This window comes from Lampetra planeri, chromosome 65 (assembly GCF_965212315.1).
Source record: "Lampetra planeri chromosome 65, kcLamPlan1.2.h2, whole genome shotgun sequence".
Lineage (NCBI taxonomy): Eukaryota > Metazoa > Chordata > Hyperoartia > Petromyzontiformes > Petromyzontidae > Lampetra > Lampetra planeri.
Genome location: NC_136171.1, coordinates 2,494,527 through 2,517,599, shown reverse-complemented (window position 1 = coordinate 2,517,599; position 23,073 = coordinate 2,494,527). Strand labels below are relative to the sequence as shown.

General features: G+C 46.2%; 1 long non-coding RNA gene across 1 annotated transcript; it reads right to left on the bottom strand.

Annotated features, from left to right (window-relative positions):
- Nucleotides 1-4,335: 4,335 nt before the first annotated feature.
- On the bottom strand, nt 4,336-22,897 carry LOC144737133 (uncharacterized). The gene is made up of 9 exons (XR_013588882.1): nt 22,585-22,897; nt 17,697-17,774; nt 16,484-16,540; nt 15,384-15,504; nt 13,740-14,518; nt 12,547-12,667; nt 9,721-11,897; nt 8,686-8,793; nt 4,336-7,289 (listed from the first exon to the last, which is right to left on the bottom strand). It is a non-coding gene; the product is annotated as an uncharacterized LOC144737133 (long non-coding RNA).
- Nucleotides 22,898-23,073: the final 176 nt, after the last annotated feature.

The following is a 23,073-nucleotide window of genomic DNA, read 5'->3' as shown; positions in this document are numbered from 1 at the left end:
CGAAAGAAGCTTTAAATCGAAAAATATGAATGAGACATTTCGTCATCCTTGCTCTCAAGATCGCAATATAGTTACTTGGGTACAAGTTTGACTCGAATTATTCAATTACAAGTGACATTCACAATAAGGCAAGTTGCAGGCTTCGTTGTTAACTAGGCCTCGTATTTATCATAACAATTTAACAGCATTATCAAGGCATTTACAGCATTATAACGGTCATTCTAACATTATAACAGCATTCCCAGTATTTTAAGAACGTAAACGAACTTACAGTCAACGCTTCTTAAAGTCCCACAATGAACTGTTACAGCTGACTTCACTGGGACGCGATGTGTGCCGCCATTTTAAAATCTGTGTAATGGCGGACCCCAGTCTCGTGGCTGAAAGGCTGTCAAATCGTAACTTCCTGTCCACGTGACCAAACTCAACCTCAAAACAGGAAATTCCTGTGTACTCATACAGGCACAGCTAGCTGGTCAGACACCTATATACTACACTATACACTACACTATACACTGGAGTACATTATACACTACACTATACTCTACAGTACATTATACACTACTCTATACACTACATGATTATACACTATAATAATATAATTATTTTAGTATGTTTTATATTTATTATTTTATTATTTCCATTCTACGTGACTCTACCGAAAGAACCAAGAAGATGAATCCCTGCAGTCACGAAAGCTTTAAATCGAAATATACACTACACTATTGTAAACTGCTACTATATACTAAACTATACACTACAGGACACTATACACTACACTACTATACACTACACTACTATACATGACAGTATACACTACATTATACACTACACTTTACACTACAGTACATTATACACTACTCTATACACTACCATACACTACATTATACACTACACTATACGCTAAATGACGTCACGCACCTAGGGGGGGCGGGTGGTCAGAGATTTGTTACGATGTGTGACGGGGGGGGGGATTTGAGAAATGTGACGTCATATCAAAAAGCGCAACTTTAAATAAATATAGACAACACCTTGGTTCTTTCGGTAAAGTCACGTAGAAGGGAAATAATACAATTATAAAAATAAAACACAATAAAGTATAAATTTCGTTTTATTTTTATTATTTCCCTTCTACGTGACTTTACAGAAAGAACCAAGAAGATGAATCCTTGCAGTTACGAAAGAAGCTTTAAATCGAAACATATTAATGAGACATTTCGTCATCCTTGCTCTCAATATCGCAATATAGTTACTTGGGTACAAGTTTGACTCGAATTATTCAATTACAAGTGACATTCACAATAAGGCAAGTTGCAGGCTTCGTTGTTAACTAGGCCTCGTATTTATCATAACAATTTAACAGCATTATCAAGGCATTTACAGCATTATAACGGTAATTCTAACATTATAACAGCATTCCCAGTATTTTAAGAACGTAAACGAACTTACAGTCAACGCTTCTTAAAGTCCCACAATGAACTGTTACAGCTGACTTCACTGGGACGCGATGTGTGCCGCCATTTTAAAATCTGTGAAATGGCGGACCCCAGTCTCGTGGCTGAAAGGCTGTCAAATCGTAACTTCCTGTCCACGTGACCAAACTCAACCTCAAAACAGGAAATTCCTGTGTACTCATACAGGCACAGCTAGCTGGTCAGACACCTATATACTACACTATACACTACACTATACACTGGAGTACATTATACACTACACTATACTCTACAGTACATTATACACTACTCTATACACTACATGATTATACACTATAATAATATAATTATTTTAGTATGTTTTATATTTATTATTTTATTATTTCCATTCTACGTGACTCTACCGAAAGAACCAAGAAGATGAATCCCTGCAGTCACGAAAGCTTTAAATCGAAATATACACTACACTATTGTAAACTGCTACTATATACTAAACTATACACTACAGGACACTATACACTACACTACTATACACTACACTACTATACATGACAGTATACACTACATTATACACTACACTTTACACTACAGTACATTATACACTACTCTATACACTACCATACACTACATTATACACTACACTATACGCTAAATGACGTCACGCACCTAGGGGGGGCGGGTGGTCAGAGATTTGTTACGATGTGTGACGGGGGGGGGGGGATTTGAGAAATGTGACATCAAATCAAAAAGCGCAACTTTAAATAAATATAGACAACACGTTCTACTTAATTAAATAGACTTTTTATTAAATGCTTTCTCCTACAACATCAGAGTTCAGCGCCACATTAAATACGCACTACAATGACAATAGCTTAAAGCGATTTGAAGCGTGTTTTAGTTTGAGGGTGGGGGGTTGCAGAGCTTTATGACGTCATATTTGAGGGGGTCTGACTTTTTGTGACGCCTTGTGACGAGGGGGGGGGGGGGTTCAAAAATCGTCCAAAATCGCGTGACGTAATTTATGGATGGTCCCCTACACTATTAAGCTACACACTATACTATACACTGTAGTACATTACACACTACACTACACGACTGTACATTACTACTATACACTACATTATATATTCCACTATACACTACAATATACACGACACTATACTATACACTACAGTACACTAAACACTACACTACTATACACTACACTCTACACTATATTACACTATACACTACACTACCCTTACACACTACACTACTATACACTAGATTACACTATACACTACAATACACTACCCTTACACACTACACTATACACTACAGTCCAGTGGTTATTCTTAACCTGGGATGCATCACGCTGCTGTAGTGTATAGTGTAGTGTATAGTGTAGTAGTGTATAGTGTAGTGTAAAGTGTAGTGTGTAGTAGTGTATAGTGTAGTAGTGTAGTGTATAGTGTAGTAGTGTATAGTGTAGTAGTGTATAGTATAGTAGTGTATAGTAGTGTAGTGTATAGTAGTGTAGTGAATAGTGTAGTAGTGTATTGTGTAGTAGTGTGTAGTAGTGCAGTGTATAGTGTAGTAGTGTATAGTGTAGTGTAGTAGTGCTGGAATGGAAGGATGGACCGCCACTACCCAACACGCTGCAGCCGCCACCGCGACCCTCACCAGGACCAGCGGACTGAAAAACGACGGAACGAACTACCGGTGCATCTCCCAAGACGTTCATGTGTCAGAGTCAGAATCGGAATATTTATTTCGCTTGCAGGACGTATTCCGTGAGCTCTGAAGCTATTTTTTCTTTCACAGACGTCCAGTTCGGGCCCACGGGCTAAGACCGTTCCAACAACAGTTACAAAAACACGGCAGTGTAGTGCAAAGTACAAAAGAGGTAAATAAATCACCCCACACACAAACACAAACAACACTGAACTTATTCTAGAATTGAAGCTTTCGTGACTGCAGGAATTTATATACTCATTGGTTCTTTCGGTAAAGTCACGTATGTAGAAATTCGTTTTTAAAATAAATCACAAATAAAATTTAAATAAATCAGTTGTGATTTAAATAAATTAAATCAATTCTAGATTTGAAGCTTTCGTGACTGCAAGGATTCAAACTCTTAATTTTTTTCGGTAAAGTCACGTAGGTAAAAATAAACATATATAAAAAATAATCAATGAAAATAATGATTTAATTGATTTATTTTCATTTATTATTTTTTATATTTTATTTTTATGTGTTATTTTTATTTTTACCTACGTGACTTTACCGAAAAAACCTAAGAGTATAAATTAAATCAGTTGTGATGTATTTTAATTTTATTTTTGATTTATTAAATTAAATTAAAATAAATCAGTTGTGATTTATTTTTATTCTATTTGCGATGTATTAACATTTTATTTTATTTCTACATACGTGACTTTACCGAAAGAACCAATGAGTATATTAACGTATTCTTTTTCAGAAAACGACCCGGGCCCACCGCAAATGATAGCCGCTCAACAAAGTGGCCCCAATCGTTTGGACATTTACAGCAGCAGCAGCCAAAATAACCAGAACGATCTCTCTATGTACACGACGCGTACTGCTGCTGCAGGGCTCAACGAGATGATGGCCTTCAGAACAGGGTGTTTCGAAACATTTTTTTAACTTTTATCGGACTGTCGTTTTTAATGGAAAAATAACGGCGTATAATACACTGTAACATGATAACAAATTGAGCGTTGTCAACGCATTGCCTGGAAACTTCTCCAGGTGTTCTCCAGAGCCCAGAGGAGGCAGAACATTTCTCGTGGCAGCTGTTGCAAATTCTCACGAGTGTTAACATGTTTCTGTTAAAGCGCCCTGCATATAGACAGATGCACACGTATACACAACTATACAAAAGTGTAAGTGGAATACTGGGTGAACAATTTGCGTGTTTAATTTTAAGCCGGTTTGAATTTACAAAAGGCAAACGGGGTTCGGTGTCATTTGTCGCGACACGCTCCGAGGGTTTCGCCGTGGTGACAATGATCGCGACCAGCGGCTCGCACGTCACGATCCACGTGTCGAACTTCTTCTGTACCGCACCGCCGCACGTAGCCAACCGCGCGAATCGGAGGTGCGCACAGGGGAAGGACAACAGACTGACACGCAACAGGTGGGGTCTATGGTGCATTGGTGAATCTATGGTGCAGTGATGAGTCTATGGTGCAGTGGTGAGTCTATGGTGCAGTGATGAGTCTATGGTGCAGTGATGAGTCTATGGGCAGTGTTGAGTCTATGGTGCAGTGATGAGTCTATGGTGCAGTGTAGAGTCTATGGGCAGTGTTGAGTCTATGGTGCAGTGTTGAGTCTATGGTGCAGTGATGAGTCTATTGGCAGTGATGAGTCTATGGGCAGTGATGAGTCTATGGGCAGTGATGAGTCTATGGTGCAGTGTTGAGTCTATGGTGCAGTGTTGAGTCTATGGTGCAGTGATGAGTCTATGATGCAGTGATGAGTCTATGGTGCAGTGTTGAGTCTATGGTGCAGTGATGAGTCTATGGTGTAGTGTGAGTCTATGGTGCAATGTTGAGACTATGGTGTAGTGTTGAGATTCAGTTAAAACTTGAGTGCACTCAAAACAAGGCTGCCATATGCCTTGCATTACGTTGATCTGAATCGGCTTAAATCTCGGGATTAAACTTGTTTCTGCGTTTAATTTCATCTGAATCGCAACACTTGAGATTTAAAATGACCAAGGCTTGGACATCTTACGCGACGAACATTACTCCCATATCGCAGAGTGTCGCTTGAAGAAGGAGGGATCTCAGAGTTAGCTCTGTGATATCCGCTTCCGCGGAACATTCTCGAACAACACGATAGGCTCGCACGGCTCGGGAGAGATTTCCCGATCGGATCCTCTGTCCTGCGACACCCAACAGCGGAGCAATCGGGGATACCATTGGCAGGGAGGGAGGGGGGGGTAAAGTTGATGTAATTCATTTAATTTTAAAACAAGATTCAAGATTTCCACTGGGGGTTTAATCCACGGTGGTGTGAGGGGGCCAGCAGGCGCCGGGCTCGCGATCTCATCTCCCGGCAGCGCGTCATGTATGTTGAACTTCTTGACGGACCGCGGACGCTAAACGGTTGCCGGTTTAGCAACAGGAATAATCAAACGTAGAATGCTGCATTCCGTCCTATGATTTCCCCAATGCGCCAGAGATCACAAACGGGTTTTGATTCCTTACCCGTACCCGGCCGCACCAGGGTCGCAAACGGGTACCCGTACCCTACCTGATACCCGGCCGGGTACGGGTAGCCGGGTTTCGGGTAGGATACGGGTATCGGGTACCCGATTGCGACCTCTGGGATGAAGCCATGTTGCAGGCGCGGGTGGGTTAATTCTAGGAACTTGAATTGTGAGAAGAAACAAGACGTTGGGAAATGAGTGACAAACGGTTACTCACCAGTGACTCACGGCCTTCTCACTCATTGGTTGGGGTGAGTCACGTGCGGCTACCCGTACCTGTACCCGGCCGCACCAGGCTCGCAAACGGCTACCCGTACCTGTACCCGGCCGGGTACGGGTAGCCGGGTATCGGGTAGGGTACGGGTATCGGGGGGTACCCGATTGCGACCTCTGCAATGCGCCAATGCGTGAAGAGCAGGAAACTGAAAAGCGCAACCAGGGCGACCGACCACACTAAGGAGTGGGGTGCAGCATCACGGGGTAACCAAACTCTGGGTAGGGTACCCGTGATGCTATGTCCAGTGCCGGATGAAGCTAAGTGCGGGGCCTGTAGCATATGATGTTATAAACGGGCCTTAAATTGAAAGAAACACTTAAATATTAAAACACAATCTTTTTTTACTTGCATAGTAAGGTAATTGCATTTCTTCATTTTCTTGACAGCCAGATAATACGACGAATCAGTAACCTTAAACACCCGGTCGTTCATAAAAGTTGAAGGCGGTATAGTACTATAGTAATAGAGCAAGTGCAGAATCACTGCCCCGGAATTGATAGCTCGAAAGCATTTAGCGCGGGGCCCTTGAAAGTGCGGGGCCCGTAGCATTTGCTACTTTTGCTACGAGGATCATCCGACACTTACTGCGCCCCTTGTTGAGTCGGGCGAGCGAGCCGACGGGCGGTGGTGGTGGCGGCAACGCTGCTGCACGAAGCCTCTAATCCAGCACTGCGCGGCGGCAAGCAGCGAGGGTTGGTGGATCACACACAGATGTTAGGAAAACTCCCACCCTGCCCCCCCCCATGCCACGGTCCCACCGTGGGTGGCCGTCCAGGATGGGGGAAGGAGGACCGGGCCAAGATGAGAGAGTGACGGAGAGGGGAGGGGGGGAAAGACGAAGAGGCTGCATCAGCGTCTCGACGCTGCTGCTGCTGCACATGGGAGGAGGAGGAGCCGAGTCTGTTTTCACAGTGGGCGGGGGTTGGGGGAGAGTGGGCGTGTCCACACGGGAGTCACGTGGTTCACGGGAGGCGTGAGCTGCTTTAGAGAGAGAGAAGTGGAGATCTGTAGATGAGAGGGGAAGGGGTTCCGAGTTGAGGGGGTGGTGGAGGGGGTGACCACAAAGGAGCCACGTGGTTCACGGGAGCCTTGAGCTGACATAGGCGATGTAAGATTTCTGGGCGGTACCCCCCCCCCCGCCGCCGTGGTGTGAACGCGGCTCGGCTCGGCAGAGGCAGGAGACCTACCCCCCTCGGGGAGGGGGATGGGGATGATGGCCGAGTTCCTCAGTCCTGGAATTTGTTGAAGTTTGTGTACATCTGTTGGATGTCCTCCATCTTCATCTCGGAGTCGGAGTCGGAGTCGCTGGACGAGTCGGAGCTTGAATGGCCGTGCTCAGTGTCGCTGCTCGAGGAGTGGGAGTCTGAGGGAGGGGGGTGGGGGGGTGGGAGACAAAAAGAGGCCAAGTGGAAACGTGATCCTTTGCGGGGGGGAGGAGGGCAGGGGGGTCGCAGTTATCACTTGGAACGGGAGACTGAGGGTGAGTCGGAAGGAGGAGTGTTTGAAAACGGATTGGTCCACACCAGAAACAGCCTTCTTTAGAGGCTCGTCTCAAAGGTGTCAGACCGGAGAACGCCAAATGGCGACCAGGCACAAGGACAATGCACTATCAGGGCATTTATAGCTCGGGGTGAGCAGCCGTACCATGGGATACCTTTTGCCTGCTGCAGTTTTGCGCATCAAGGACGGGGCGACGTGGCCCACAAAAGTGACACCGCGGCCACCACCCTCGGAACTGAGCTCTCAATCGCGCGGAACGGAATGCTGGCGACGTATAATTCTTGCCTCCGGCGGCGCGTCGGTACACGCGGACGCTTTCTGCTGGCGCGGGAGTCGCGACCGGCATCGTCAGGCGATCGCCACAAATTGCGTGGCCACCCCCACGCTGAATAACCCTCCCCCCCATCTCTCCCTCACTCTCAGCAAAAGATCTCAAACTTTTTTTCTTCGAAGCGTTTGTCACACTCATGTGGGGGTGTTTCCGGTGTCCTTGCCAACCTTCTCCACGCTGCCCTGTCCTGCGCCATCTCTCTTTCCGCTCCTCGGGCCACCGTGCCCAATCGCACCACTGATATATACAGGCAGTCCCCGACTTACGATGGAGATGCGTTACGACGACCCTATCGTACGTCGAAAATATCGTAAGTCGAAAATGGCCTCGCCTACCCAGGAGTCTTAAAGAATGGTGATAATTTAGCAAAACAGAGCAATTTACAGTACAGTACTGTATAAACTATATACTGTCTGTATTTATTAATTGCAATACATGCTTTCTTCACTAAAATTGGGCCTTGAAACATGAAAAACACAGGAAAAATACACGCGCTAACACCGTGACAACTTAACTCCGTCGACCGCTGGTGAGAGTGAGAGGCATCACCACACGAGGCGGGAGATGTGTACAGTACATCCCGACAGCGTCCCAACGTACAGTATCGTACCTCGTACGCTGCTGCGTTTGCCTGCCGCGCGAAATGTAAAATATTTTACAATTTTGTCGTATCACTATCGCCATCGTAAGATCGAAATATCGTAAGTCGGACCATCGTAAGTCGGGGACTACCTATATCTATAGATCTCTCTCTCTCTCTCTAAGCCATCTCAAGCCTCCGGTTAATCACGGGAATCCCTGAGAGAGAGAGGGAGAGTCCAACACCCCCGTGGATTAAACCCAGGACCTCAGCAGCGCTGGCTCCTGTGCCTCCGACAACGGCCATTCTACAAAGAGGCCCCCTTGAGTTCCCGTGAGCCCCACTCACCGTTCGTGCTGCAATGCTCGTGGATTAAATAGATGATGGCTCCCACTACGCTGAGCAGGAGCACCGGGACGAGGGTCGTGAGAAGGATGAGGGCCCACAGCGGGAACCCTGAGTAGAGAACGGCAAGACAGCCACGCGCATGGTTAGCGCCGTCGCCGCCACAATCATCGACAGCCGTGGTCAGTCCGCTGCTGGACCAAGGACAAAGCCGTTTGCCATGCCTCGCCGACCCGCAACGCCCACCCCAACGAGCCATCTTATCGCCTCCGGCCTCTCAGAGAGTGGAACGACATGTATAACCGACTACCGCATATCCGACCGCCGCATATATAAGACCCGTCGCATATATATCCGACCCGAGCAATTTAAAAACACCAGCGCCAAAGTCATTTGTACACAAAGGGTAGATCGTTAATGGAGGGTTTTTAAAAATAGTAATTAAAATACTAAAACGCACGATGCTCACATATTGGAGCTCTTTGTGTATGTGCGTTTGCCCTCCAGATGAAATTGATGTCGACGGCCAAATTTCTTGTTGTAGTACCGTAAACAAGAAAGTTTGGTTCCCGCTAATGACAAATGTTAAAACTAGTAGTAAACTGGTAGTGAATATACCAGCTGTGTTAGAACCAGTAATTTCTACAGCAGTTGTGTTAGAACCTGTAGTTTCTTTAACAGCTGTGTTCAAACTGGTCGTGAATTTACCAGCTGTGTTAGAACTAGTAATTTCTACAGCAGGTGTGTTAGAACCAGTGATTTCTACAGCAGGGGTGTTAGAACCGATAGTTTGTTGAGCAGCTGTGTTAAGACTGGTAGTTCCTGGAGCAGGTGTGTCTAGACTGGTAGTTCCTGAAGCAGGTGTGTTAATACTGATAGTGTCTACTGTAGGAGTGTTAAGACTGGTAGTGTCTACTGTATGAGTGTTAAATCTCGTAGTTTCTACAGTAGGAGTGTTAAGACTGGTAGTTTCTACAGCAGGAGTGTTAAGACTGGTAGTTTCTACAGTAGGAGTGTTAAGACTAGTAGTTTCCTTACCAGGAGTAGGTACAGGAGGTGCTTGAGTTGTGACGTAACTGGTTGTTTCTTGAGATTCTGTGTTCTCGGACGTTTCTTGAGGAGATGTGTTAAAATCGCTCGTTTGTGTTTCTTCCGTGTCTGTTACTGGGCTAGTCACTGTAGCCGTGCCTGTTTCTGGGTTAGTAACTTTACCAGTGCCTGTTCCTGGGTTAGTCACTGTACCAGTGCCTGTTCCTGGGTTAGTCACTGTACCAGTGCCTGTTCCTGGGTTAGTCACTGTACCAGTGCCTGTTCCTGGGTTAGTCACTGTACCAGTGCCTGTTCCTGGATTAGTCACTGTACCAGTGCCTGTTCCTGGGTTAGTCACTGTACCAGTGCCTGTTCCTGGGTTAGTCACTGTACCAGTGCCTGTTCCTGGATTAGTCACTGTACCAGTGCCTGTTCCTGGGTTAGTCACTGTACCAGTGCCTGTTCCTGGGTTAGTCACTGTACCGGTGCCTGTTCTTGGGTTAGTCACTGTACCAGTGCCTGTTCCTGGGTTAGTCACTGTACCAGTGCCTGTTCCTGGGTTAGTAACTCTGCTCGTGTCTATTATTGGGTTGGTGACTGTACCTGTGCCTGTTACTGGGTTAGTCACTGTAGCCGTGTTTGTTACTGGGCTAGTCACTGTACCAGTGCCTGTTCCTGGGTTAGTCACTGTACCAGTGCCTGTTCCTGGGTTAGTCACTGTACCAGTGCCTGTTCGTGGGTTAGTCACTGTACCGGTGCCTGTTCCTGGGTTAGTCACTGTACCGGTGCCTGTTCCTGGGTTAGTCACTGTACCGGTGCCTGTTCCTGGGTTAGTCACTGTACCAGTGCCTGTTCCTGGGTTAGTCACTGTACCAGTGCCTGTTCCTGGGTTAGTCACTGTACCAGTGCCTGTTCCTGGGTTAGTCACTGTACCAGTGCCTGTTCCTGGGTTAGTCACTGTACCAGTGCCTGTTCCTGGGTTAGTCACTGTACCAGTGCCTGTTCCTGGGTTAGTCACTGTACCTGTGCCTGTTCCTGGGTTAGTCACTGTAGCTGTGTATGTTACTGGGCTAGTCACTGTACCAGTGTCTGTTACTGGGTTAGTCACTGTACCGGTGCCTGTTCCTGGGTTAGTCACTGTACCAGTGTCTGTTCCTGGGTTAGTCACTGTAGCCGTGTTTGTTACTGGGCTAGTCACTGTACCAGTGTCTGTTACTGGGTTAGTCACTGTACCGGTGTCTGTTGCTGGGTTAGTAACTGTAGCCGTGTTTGTTACTGGGCTAGTCACTGTACCAGTGTCTGTTACTGGGTTAGTCACTGTACCGGTGTCTGTTGCTGGGTTAGTAATTGTACTAGTGTTTGTTACTGGGTTAGTCACTGTGCCCGTGTCTGTTGCTGGGTTAGTCACTGTACCCGTGTCTGTTACTGGGTCAGTGACTGTAGCGGTGTCTATTGCTGGATTGGTGACGGTACCTGTGGCTGTTTCTGGTTCCGTAAATGTTACTGATTCCGTGAATGTTATCGGGTTAGTTCCTGTACCGGTTACTGTTACTGGTTCTGTCATTGTTACTATTTCTGAGTCTGTTATTGGGTTAGTGGCTGTACCCGTACCTGTTACTGGGTCAGTGACTGTAGCGGTGTCTGTTGCTGGATTGGTGACGGTACCTGTGCCTGTTTCTGGTTCCGTAAATGTTACTGATTCCGTGAATGTTATCGGGTTAGTTCCTGTACCGGTTACTGTTACTGGTTCTGTCATTGTTACTATTTCTAAGTCTGTTATTGGGTTAGTGGCTGTACCCGTGTCTGTTACTGGTTCGGTGACTGTCGCTGTCTCTGTGTTCACATCGGTGACTGTTATTGTTTCTGTGATGGTCATCGGTTCAGTGCTCGTTGCCGGTTCCGTGTCCGTCACAACGTCCGTGACCACCGTCGACGACGGCTCCGTGACCGTCATCGTTTCGGTGAAGGTCGACAGCTCCGTGACCGTCATCGTTTCGGTGAAGGTCGACAGCTCCGTGACCCCTTCAGTGACCGTCGACAGCTCCTCGAAGGAGATCTCAATGGTGGTGCTGCTGCCTCCGTCAACGATGCATGAGTAGTTGCCTGCGTCCAGCTCCGTGAGGGGATGGAGGAAACGAACGAAGTTGCAGTTGATGTCGACTCCCGAGGCGAAGTTGACCGCGTCACTGTCGGGAAGGCGGGACGAACAGCAAAACCATTTAAACAATTACATTTTTTATTTCACCAGGTGAGGCGCACTGAGCTGCTATATACGCATCTCTCTCCACCCATCAGCTGTATAGATGGTTAAAACCAGAAAGTTTAAGGGCTATAGATTGCTCACGAGTACCTCCATCCACAGCTCCTTGATTCATCCACCACTCCTTCATCCAAAGCTCCCTCCTTCACACACAGATCCCTCCTTTATCCACAGCTCCCTCCTTCACACACAGCTCTCTTCTTCATCCACAGCTCTCTCCTTTATCCACAGCTAGCTCCTTCACATACAGCTCCCTCCTTCATCTACAGCTCCCTCCTTCATCCATAGCTCACTCCTCTCCCATCACTGCTGCCAATGTCTTCCTCATCCCCGCAGTCCCCTCTCCCACCCCCTCCCCCCACTCCCCCTGTCATCATTCCTGTCTCCTAATTTCCATCCATGAATCCCCCTCCGGCGGTTACTCCCGGTCAACTCGGTGCAGGGATTGGAATCGGCCTGCAGGAGGTTGGGGATGCCAACGTATAAGTGAAGCTAAAGCAAGGATCAGTGGGGCAGTGGAGGGAGTTCTGCAGAGAAGATGGGGGGGGGGGGGCGGAGAAGGGGCTGCGACTCACCTGATCCACATGTAATTTGTCCACGGGGAGGAAGGGCAGGCCTGGCAGTAGAGCGTCACGTTCTGCATCCCCACGTACCAGTTGTAGTCACTCGTTGTGATGGTCACAACCAGCGGGTCACCTTGACGCAAACACAACAACAACAATAACAACCTTCATTCGCACTAATTGGCAGTGACGTCACCATGGCGCTTGTGCCAGGCTGTGTACACTTTAAGGTCACGTAAAGTGTCGAACACCTGCTAGCAGGAGGTCACGGTACAGACCCAGGTGGTGCCATGGGTTGACTGACTAAGACGCAGACACACATACAGATCTCACGTCAGCCTTGTACAATCTTCTAAAATATCGTTTTTTTGGGTTAGATCCCGTAAATATATCAATGTGTCGTTAAACCCGCCACCACCTGACACAGCCAATTAGTAAGATTTGTCACGTGAACAGAACATGCCACTTCATTACTAGTGTAGTGGTTACCGCTGGTTCCAAAATGGCGGTCGCGCTGTCCCGAAGCTTTTGTGAAAAATCTGGATTTTGACCCCAGTTTGACATCTGCTTTTCTCATGCTACAGGCAAAAGGCGGGGCTACCCGTGTCGTGGGAGGGGCTACTGGAGTAGTGGGAGGGGCTCCGGGAGTAATGGGAGGGGCTCCCAGAGTTGTGGGAAGGCCTACCTGAGCAGCGAGAGGGACGACCCAAAAAGTGAGAGGGGCTTGCTGAAAACACGCGTTTAGAGTATTTGGATGAGAAAATGTGTGGGGTTGACAAAGGAGTAGGAGGGGCCGAAAGCCAGAAAAGAGACAATCACTGTGTTACGACTGGTAGTTTCTACAGTAGGAGTGTTAAGACTGGTAGTTTCAACAGTAGGAGTGTTAAGACTGGTAGTTTCTACAGTAGGAGTGTTAAAACTGGTAGTTTCTACAGTAGGAGTGTTAAGACTGGTAGTGTCTATAGTAGAAGTATTAAGACTGGTAGTTTCTCCAGTAGGAGTGTTAAGACTGGTAGTTTCTACAGTAGGAGAGTTACGACTGGTAGTTTCTACAGTAGGAGTGTTAAGACTGGTAGTTTCTACAGTAGGAGTGTTAAGACTGGTAGTTTCTACAGTAGGAGTGTTAAGACTGGTAGTTTCTACAGTAGGAGTGTTAAGACTGGTAGTTTCTACAGTAGGAGTGTTAAGACTAGTAGTTTCCTTACCAGGAGTAGGTCCAGATGGAGCTTGAGTTGTGATGTAACTGGTTGTTTCTTGAGATCTTGTGTTCTTGGACGTTTCTTGAGGAGATGTGTTAGAATCGCTCGTTTGTGTTTGTCCCGTGCCTGTTACTGGGTTAATGATTGTAGCCGTGTCTGTTACTGGATTGGTGACTTTAGTGGTGTCTGTTACTGGATTGGTGACTGTAGCGGTGTCTGTTACTGGATTGGTGACTGTGCCCGTGTCTGTTTCTGGATTGGTGACTGTAGCGGTGTCTGTTACTGGGTCGGTGACTGTAGCGGTGTCTGTTTCTGGGTCGGTGACTGTAACGGTGTCTGTTGCTGGGTTACTGACTGTGCCCGTGTCTGTTACTGGTTCGGTGACTGTCGCTGGCTCTGTGTTCACATCGGTGACTGTTATTGTTTCTGTGATGGTCATCGGTTCAGTGCTCGTTGCTGGTTCTGTGTCCGTCACTGCCACCGTCGACGACTCTGTGACTTCTTCCGTGACCACCGTTGACGACGGCTCTGTGACCGTCATCGTTTCGGTGAACGTCGACAGCTCTGTGACCGTCATCGTTTCGGTGAAGGTCGACAGCTCCGTGACCCCTTCAGTGACCGTCGACAGCTCCTCGAAGGAGATCTCAATGGTGGCGCTGCTGCTGTTGTTGTTGCCTTCATCAATGATGCATGAGTAGTTGCCTGCGTCCAGCTCCGTGAGGGGACGGAGGAAGCGAATGATGTTGCAGTTCAAGTCGACTCCCACGGTGAAGTTGACCGCGTCACTGTCGGGAAGGCGGGACGAACAGCAAAACCATTTAAACTATTTCATTTTTTATTTCACCAGGTGAGGCCCACTGAGCTGCAAAATACGCATCTCTCTCCACCCAGCAGCTGTATAGATGGTTCGAACTAGAAAGTTTAAGGGCTATAGATTGCTGACAAGTACCTCCATCCACAGCTCCCTAATTCATCCACCACTCCTTCATCCACAGCTCCCTCCTTCATATACAGCTCCCTTCTTCATCTATAGCTCTCTCCTTCACACACAGCTCTCTCCTTCACACAAAGCTCTCTCTTTCATCCACAGCTTTCTCCTTCATCTACAGCTTGTTCCTTCATCCACAGCTCCCTTCTTCATCCACAGCTCTCTTCTTCATCCACAGCTCCCTCCTTCATCCAGAGCTCCCTCCTTCACACACAGCTCCCTCCTTCATTCACAGCTCCCTCCTTCATCCACAGCTCTCTCCTTCACATACAGTTCCCTCGTTCACTCACAGCTCTCTCCTTCATCCACAGATCCCTCCTTTATCCACAGCTTGCACCTTCACATACAGTTCCCTCCTTCACTCACAGCTCCCTCCTTCATCTATAGCTCTCTCCTCTCCCATCACTGCTGCCAATGTCTTCCTCATCCCCACAGTCCCCTCTCCCACTCCGTCCCCCGCCCCCCCTGTCATCATCCCTGTCTCCTAAATTCCATCCATGAATCCCCCTCTCACGGTTACTCCCGGTCAACTCGGTGCAGGGATTGGAATCAGCCTGCAGGAGGTTGGGGATGCCAACGTATAAGTGAAGCTAAAGCAGGATCAGTGGGGCAGTGGAGCGGGTTCTGCAGAGAAGATGGGGGGAGAAGGGGCTGCGACCCACCTGATCCATATGTAATTTGTCCACGGGGAGGAAGGGCAGGCCTGGCAGTAGAGCGTCACGTTCTGCATCCCCACGTACCAGTTGTAGTCACTCGTTGTGATGTTCACAACTGGCGGGTCACCTTGACGCAAACATAACAACAACAATAACAACCACAACCTTCATTCACACTAATTGGCAGTGACGTCACCATGGCGCTTGTGCCAGGCTGTGTGCACTTTAAGGCCACGTGAAGTGTCGAACACCCGCTGGCAGGTCACGGGACAGATCCAGGTGATGCCGTGGGTTGACTGACTGAGACGCAGACACACATACAGATCTCACGTCAGCCTTGTACAATCTTCCATAATACAGTTTTTTTTGGGTTAGATCGTGTATTAAACCCGCCACCACCCAACACCACCCGACACAGCCAACTAGTAAGGGTTGTCACGTAAACAGAACGCGGCCAATTCGTCACTAGTACAGCACACCAGTGTGTTGAAAAGGCAAGCCACAACATTTATAATCTGAGTACGACGTTTCGCCAGAAATTACAACCGGCATCATCAGGCGACAGACAGATTCGTGGCTTTGCTCTCCAACACATCGGTGTGCTGTACTATTAACGAATTGGCCACGTGACACACCTTACTAATTGGCTGTGTCGGGTGGCGGCGGGTTTAACGACACATTTATATATTTACACGATCTAACCGAAAAAAAACCTGCATTATGGATTATATTGGTCGCGAAAGCCTACTATGTCGTGTTACACTTGCAGAATATTCTTCATCTACCCGTCCAGCCCCCCCCCCCCCTTTTATATAGGGGCGCCACGGTGGCTAGGAGATGCAGCCGTACGTAGCCAACTATGCTAATCGTAGGTGCCACCAATTGTTGGTAGCTCCAGTTCTGGCCACCGTTCCCAGCACTCAGCCTGTCGATTCCCAACGAAATCTGCGCGCTGCGCATCTGTTTGTCGATGATTTTAATGATATGAATTAACGTAACATTACATCGAGGTTCCACACGTGCATCTGTCGCTGTTGCCCACCAGCAGAGGCAGTGAGTGAATGGGTGAGGGATTGAGGTGGAGTGGGGAGGAGTCATCACAGTACCTGCAGCTCTCTGAGCTCCATTGTAGAGAAAATGAGATGGCGTGGCCGAAATCAGCCCTGAAAGAGAGAGAGTTTAAACAGAATCAGAATATTTATTTAGAACACAGAGGGAGGGGGAATCCGATGAGCTATGAACTTCTTGTTTCACAGGTGTCCAGTAAGGGCAACGTCACAATAAACAAACACAATACAAGAACGAAACAGGAGGATTTCTCCACAAATCTGGCTGTCGCCTGATGATGCTAGTTGTAATTACCGGCAACAACGTCACGCTACTCGAATTGTAAATGTTGTGGGTTTACTCTCCAACACACCATTTAGTGCTGTACTAGTAACGAATTGGCACGTTCTGTTTACGTGACAAACCTTACTAGTTGGCTGTGTCGGGTGGTGGAGGGTTTAACGACACATTCATATTTACGCCTTCTAACCCAAAAAACACTGGTCGTGAAATCCTACGTGTTAAACTGATAGTCAAAACACATGATGGTGGTGCAAGAAAAGTAAACAAGTCACCCAAAAACATACAAATGAAACTAAATCATCCCCATCTTACCAGGCAAAGCCCACTAAGCTTATTTTTCAGAAACAACCTGGCCACAAATGATAGCTCAACGAAGTGGCTTATCATGTGGACATTTATAGCAGTAACTTAATCTAAAAAGCTGGAAACACATCCTTTGTTTATATGTATGTTGAACTTCTTTCGCACCGCACGTTGCCAACCATGCTCATCGGAGATGCGGGGAGAAAGACAACAAACTAAACACACACAAAGCAGTTCTCAAGAAATGAGTTTTCAATTTAGATTTTAAAAGTGCATCATACGTGTTTTTTTTAATCGAATGAAGATGATGACTAAAAAAACTAAGAAAAGACTTTGCTATTTGTTTAGATGTTTAAACACCAAATATGCACCTATTACTACAAAGGAATCAAGTATGCATTAACCACACACAGTCGTGGTAAGACATGCAAACAACATGTTTTGGTAATAATGAAAACATTGTCCTTGAATCAGATTTCCCTACACCAGAGCTACAGCCTCCTCTCCGGGCTTGTCTCACCAGCAGTGTTAGAGACCAGAGAACGACGCCAACAGACGACCAGCACAAGCGCAATGCAAACATCAAAGCATCTTGATACTGGCCAAAGTGTCCAGTAGAAATCAGATGATCACAATTGCAAATAAACAACGCGTGCTTTTGCTCACCATTGAGAAACAGCATGCCTGCAAAAAGCGCGAAGGTTCCAGCCTTCGCCATCTTCTCGAGTGAAATCCACAAGGCTCCTTGAAACGAATGGCAGATGGGAGGGGCAACAGGGTACAAGACATTGAGCGATTGTCACGTTCAAAGACATCAAAACCGCGCCCATCGCGGGTTCAATCCACCCCCCCCGCCACATCGCGGATTTGACCACTCGCGGCGACTGTTTTTGAGGCGCAGAGTTCATCGATCGCGCCCCCACTGTGGCTTGACCAATCGTGGTTGGCCGTGATATTCCTGTGCAGTTGCGGATAGTATAGAAGTAGTGCACGGGGGGGGGGGGGGAACACGGGCGCCATCTTGTCTCCATCTCGTCTCCATCTCGTCTCCGTATAGTTTCTCGCCCGTCTCTGTCTCGTCTCTTTGGCATCTCTGTCTTGACTCCGTCTTATCTCCGTCTTAAATTTTGGCTTCAAACGTTCGTGACTGCAGGAATTAATATTATTTGGTTATTTCGGTAAAATCACGTGGATAGAAAAATAAGAATAAAAAATGAAGTGAATAAAAATCTAATAAAAATAATAATAATAAAAAACAAAAAAAACACTAATTTATCTCTGTCTTGTCTCCATCTGGTCTCTATCGTTTCCCAAGCGGCCCATCGCGATGCCTCGGCCACGTGGCTGTGTTCCCAGGTAATGTGGTGGTGTTACCAGGCCGCGTGGCGGTGTTCCCAGGTCACGTGGTGGTGTTATCGTGTCACGTGGCGGTGTTCCCAGCCTCCAGTGAGGTTCACCCGCCCACGTCTTTTCTGACCCACGTAAAAAAATCTCCCCAATTCCATCCACTTACTGCACAAGTTACCGCAATCAGAATCTGTGTCTATTTTATTTTACAGATGTCCAGTTATATTTAACACGAGACAATAATCACATTTTATACTTAACACGCTTCCCGTTCAACGTGTTGGGTCGATGTAGGGTAACATAAACCAAAAGGAAGGGGTGGGTGTCGTATTACGCACCATGAACCAAACAAGCCCTCTAGTTTCCACATTGATATACCTTGCTGAGCTCGTCAAGGAGCATAAACCATCAAGCCAACTCCGGTGGTCATCCTCGTAGCAGCAGCAACAGCGGCTTTTGGCTCAGCCATCGAGCAGAGACGGTGGTCACCGCATCATAGCTCAGCGCTGTCAGATGCTATATACACTACACTATACACTACACTATACACTACACTATACACTACACTATACACTACACTACTGTACACTATACACTACACTATACACTACACTATACACTACACTATACACTACACTACTGTACACTATACACTACACTATACACTACACTATACACTACACTATACACTACACTACTGTACACTATACACTACACTATACACTACACTACACACTACACTACACTATACACTACACTACTGTACACTATACACTCCACTATACACTACACTATACACTACACTACTGTACACCATACACTGCACTACTATACACTACACTACTATACACGACACTATACACTACACACCTATAAACTACACTATACACTGCATAACTATACGCTACACACGACACTACTATACACTACACTATACATGACACTACTATACACTACGCTATACACTACACAACTATACACTACACTATACACTGCACAACTATACACTACATTATACACTTCACTACGATACACTACACTATACTATACACTACTATACACTACTCTACTATACACTACACTACGATACTCTACAACTATACTACCGTATACACTACTAAACACTACACTACAAACTACTACTTTTGGCGAACCATCAAACAAAGATGGCGGTCACCGCATCGCGCGGCACTTTCAGCAGATGCGCTTCTGCGGCCGTCTGGAACGGATTATAGATTTGACGCTTTCGTGACTGCAAGGATTCATACTCTTAGGTTCTTTCGGTAAAGTCACGTAGGTAAAAAAAGAATAATAAAAAATAAAATAATAATAAATGAAAATAACTACATTATTAATTGATTTGATTATTATTATTTGTAATACAATAAAATAATAAAAAATGAAAACAACTAAATTATTATTTATTTTTTATTTTATTCTTCTTTTTTACCTACGTGACTTTACCGAAAGATCCTAAGCGTAAGTCACTGGGAGCCATGGCACTTTTAAATCATCGTTAAGATTGACAAACCTGGTGAGATGAAAAAAAAATAGTTTAGCTGTATTCGAATATATTTTTAAAAGTGATGTGTTAACCTTTCCTACGCTTTGCACTCCCATCGTGTTTTTGTATATATTGTGTGTTGATGTAACGCTCTGACTCCCTGCCCCCTACTGGACATCTGTGAGTAAAGAGCTTCATAGCTCATCGAATTCCTCCTGTGAATACAGATTCTGATCCTTGAGTTTGCGGATCGCGGATTTTGCCGATGGGCGACGGTTTGGTGCATTCGCTATCTTCAACAGAATCAGATCAGATTATGTTTATTTACATGATTACTTAAGCCAGTGTGCTAGCGTGTTTTACCACGACTAACGTGTGTGATTAATGCAGACTTGATGCCTTTGTAGTACCAGGCATCTAAGTTGGTGTTTAAACATCGTAACGCCTCCTATATGATTCCCAGGAATGGTAACGCCTTTTATTATGCTTTTTGTTAGTGATAATCTGAATGAAAAAAACATGTACGATGCACTTTTGAATCATAGAAATTGACAACTCATTTCTTTCGAACTGCTGTTTGCGTGTTAGTTTGCTGTACCCCCCCCCCCCACCGCACCTCCGATTAGCACGGATGGCTACGTACGGTGGTGTGAAAGAAGCTCAACGTGCATCAGAGGTCGCAAACGGGTTTTGATTCCTTACCCGTACCCGTACCCGGCCGCACCAGGGTCGCAAATGGGTACCCATACCCGTACTCGGCCAGGTACGAGTACCCGTTCCCTACCCGTACCCGTACCCTACCCGAAATGAGTGACAAACGGTTACTCACCAGTGACTCACGGCCTACTCGTACCCGGCCGCACCAGGGTCGCAAACGGGTACCCGTACCCGTACTTGGCCGGGTACGGGTAGCCGGGTATCGGGTACGGTACGGGTATCGGGTACCCGGTTGCGACCTCTGACGTGCATGCACACGTGCAAAGGGTGTTGTGTACGTTGACTTTGCTCATCGCGGATTTGCCGATCGCAGCCGTTTCCAAGAACGTCACTCCCCGCGATAGGCAAGGGTTTCGTGTATTGGTTCTATTCAGCAGAATCAGAATCGTGATTTATACCGGAGGAGGAATCCGATTAGCCATGCAGCTCTCTTTTTTCCACAGATGTCCATAAAACTGGTGACGACATGATGGTTACTTTGATACGCATCGTAAGCAGTGCCAGGATGATCCTCGTAGCAAAAGTAGAATACGCACTTTCAAGGGCCCCGCGCGAAACGCTTTTAAGCTATCAATTCCTGTTCAGTGATTCTGCACTTGCTCTATTACTATAGTACTATACCGCCTTCAACTTTTATGAATGACTGGGTGTTTAAGGTTAGCGATTTGTCGTATTTTCTGGCTGCATAGCAAATGAAAAAATCCAATTACTTTACTATGCAAGTAAAAAAAAATTGTGTTTAATATTTAAGTGTTTATTTTATTTTATTTAGGGCCCCTTAATAACATATGCTACAGGCCCTTAGCTTTATCCGGCACTGATATAAAATCAGACCTCCCTTGGAAAATCGCCAGGCAGCTGTGGCTATACGGGGTCCATCAGCCGTGCAAACACAACAGATAAACTCAGCCACTCACTTAATCTGAGATCATTATATTCTATTGATTCGGCGCAGTAAATCTGACATCATTCTGTTCGATGATTCAACACGTCGATTCAACACGGTAAGTTAATTGTGTTCTGTGATTGAACACAGCGGTTCAAAACAGTAAATCTAGCATCATTCTATTCTATTATTCAACACATTGATGATACTCATTTAATCTAGCATGATGATAGTCTATGATTCAATATCGTATCATTCAACGTTACAACCAGCCTACCATCATGATTCAACACAGTCAACCCATCATAATTCTATTCAGTCATTCAACAAGCTCGATCTAACACTATGATATTCCGTGACTCAACAGACAACCCATCATAATACTATTAAATAATTCAACACCGTCGATCTAACTCCATGATATTCAGTGATTCAACACAGTCAACCTGTTATAATTACATTAAATAATTCAACACGTTTCATCTAACATCATAATATTCCGTAATTCAATAGTCAACCCATCATAATTATATTCAATAATTAAACACCGTCCATCTAACAGTATAACATTCCGTGATTCAACACAGGCAACCCATAATAATTATATTAAATAATTCAACACGGTCCATCTAACAGCGTGGTATTCCGCGATTCAACACAGTCAACCCATCATTATTCTATTAAATAATTTAACACGGTCGATCTAACTCCATGATATTCAGTGATTCCACACAGTCAACCTGTTATAATTACATTAAATAATTCAACACGGCCAATCTAACATAATATTCCGTGATTCAACAGTCAACCCATCATAATTCTATTCAATAATTCAACACCGTCAATCTAACATAATGGTATTCCGTGATTCAACACAGTCAACCCATAATAATTATATTAAATAATTCAACACGGTCCATCTAACAGCGTGGTATTCCGTGATTCAACACAGTCAACCCATCATAATTCTATCCAATAATTGCGCACCTAATTCACGCTGCGTGCCTAATTCACGACGCAAAATTGAGTCGACGACTTAAACTTGACGCTCGGACAAATCCAACGCAGCTCTTACCAAGATTGCCCCGAACGTAAATTACCTTGAAGAGGAGGAGGAGGATGGAGGAGGGTGGAGAAAGAGACCCCGATGTGCTTAAGGGATGTGAAGGCGTCTTCTCCACGTGTTCCCCGAGACTGTCGAACGCACTCGTTTCATCGGCTCTGCCGGTGGTCAAGATGCAGACTCGTCCGTGTGCCTGCGTGTCATCGGTGCTGAGTTGATAAAAGCACTTTCTGACTCCCTCCCCCCAGACAGCCCGCTAAATACTTAGACGGAGGTGGGGTGCTGTCGGTGTGTGTGTGTGTGTGCGTGTGTGTGTGTGCGCGCGCGTTGTGTATACGTGCGTGCGAGTTCCTTGCGTGCTGCGTCTGCGTGTGTGTGTGTGTCTATATATATAGATATGGGTACTAAACCGAGTCGTGCACTGCACCCTCCTCGCACTCACACACGCATCCACCTGTTTTATGGTTGGCAATTTCGCAGTGGTCACGGGGTGCGCAACTGGTGAACGAACGTCGACCGACTCAAA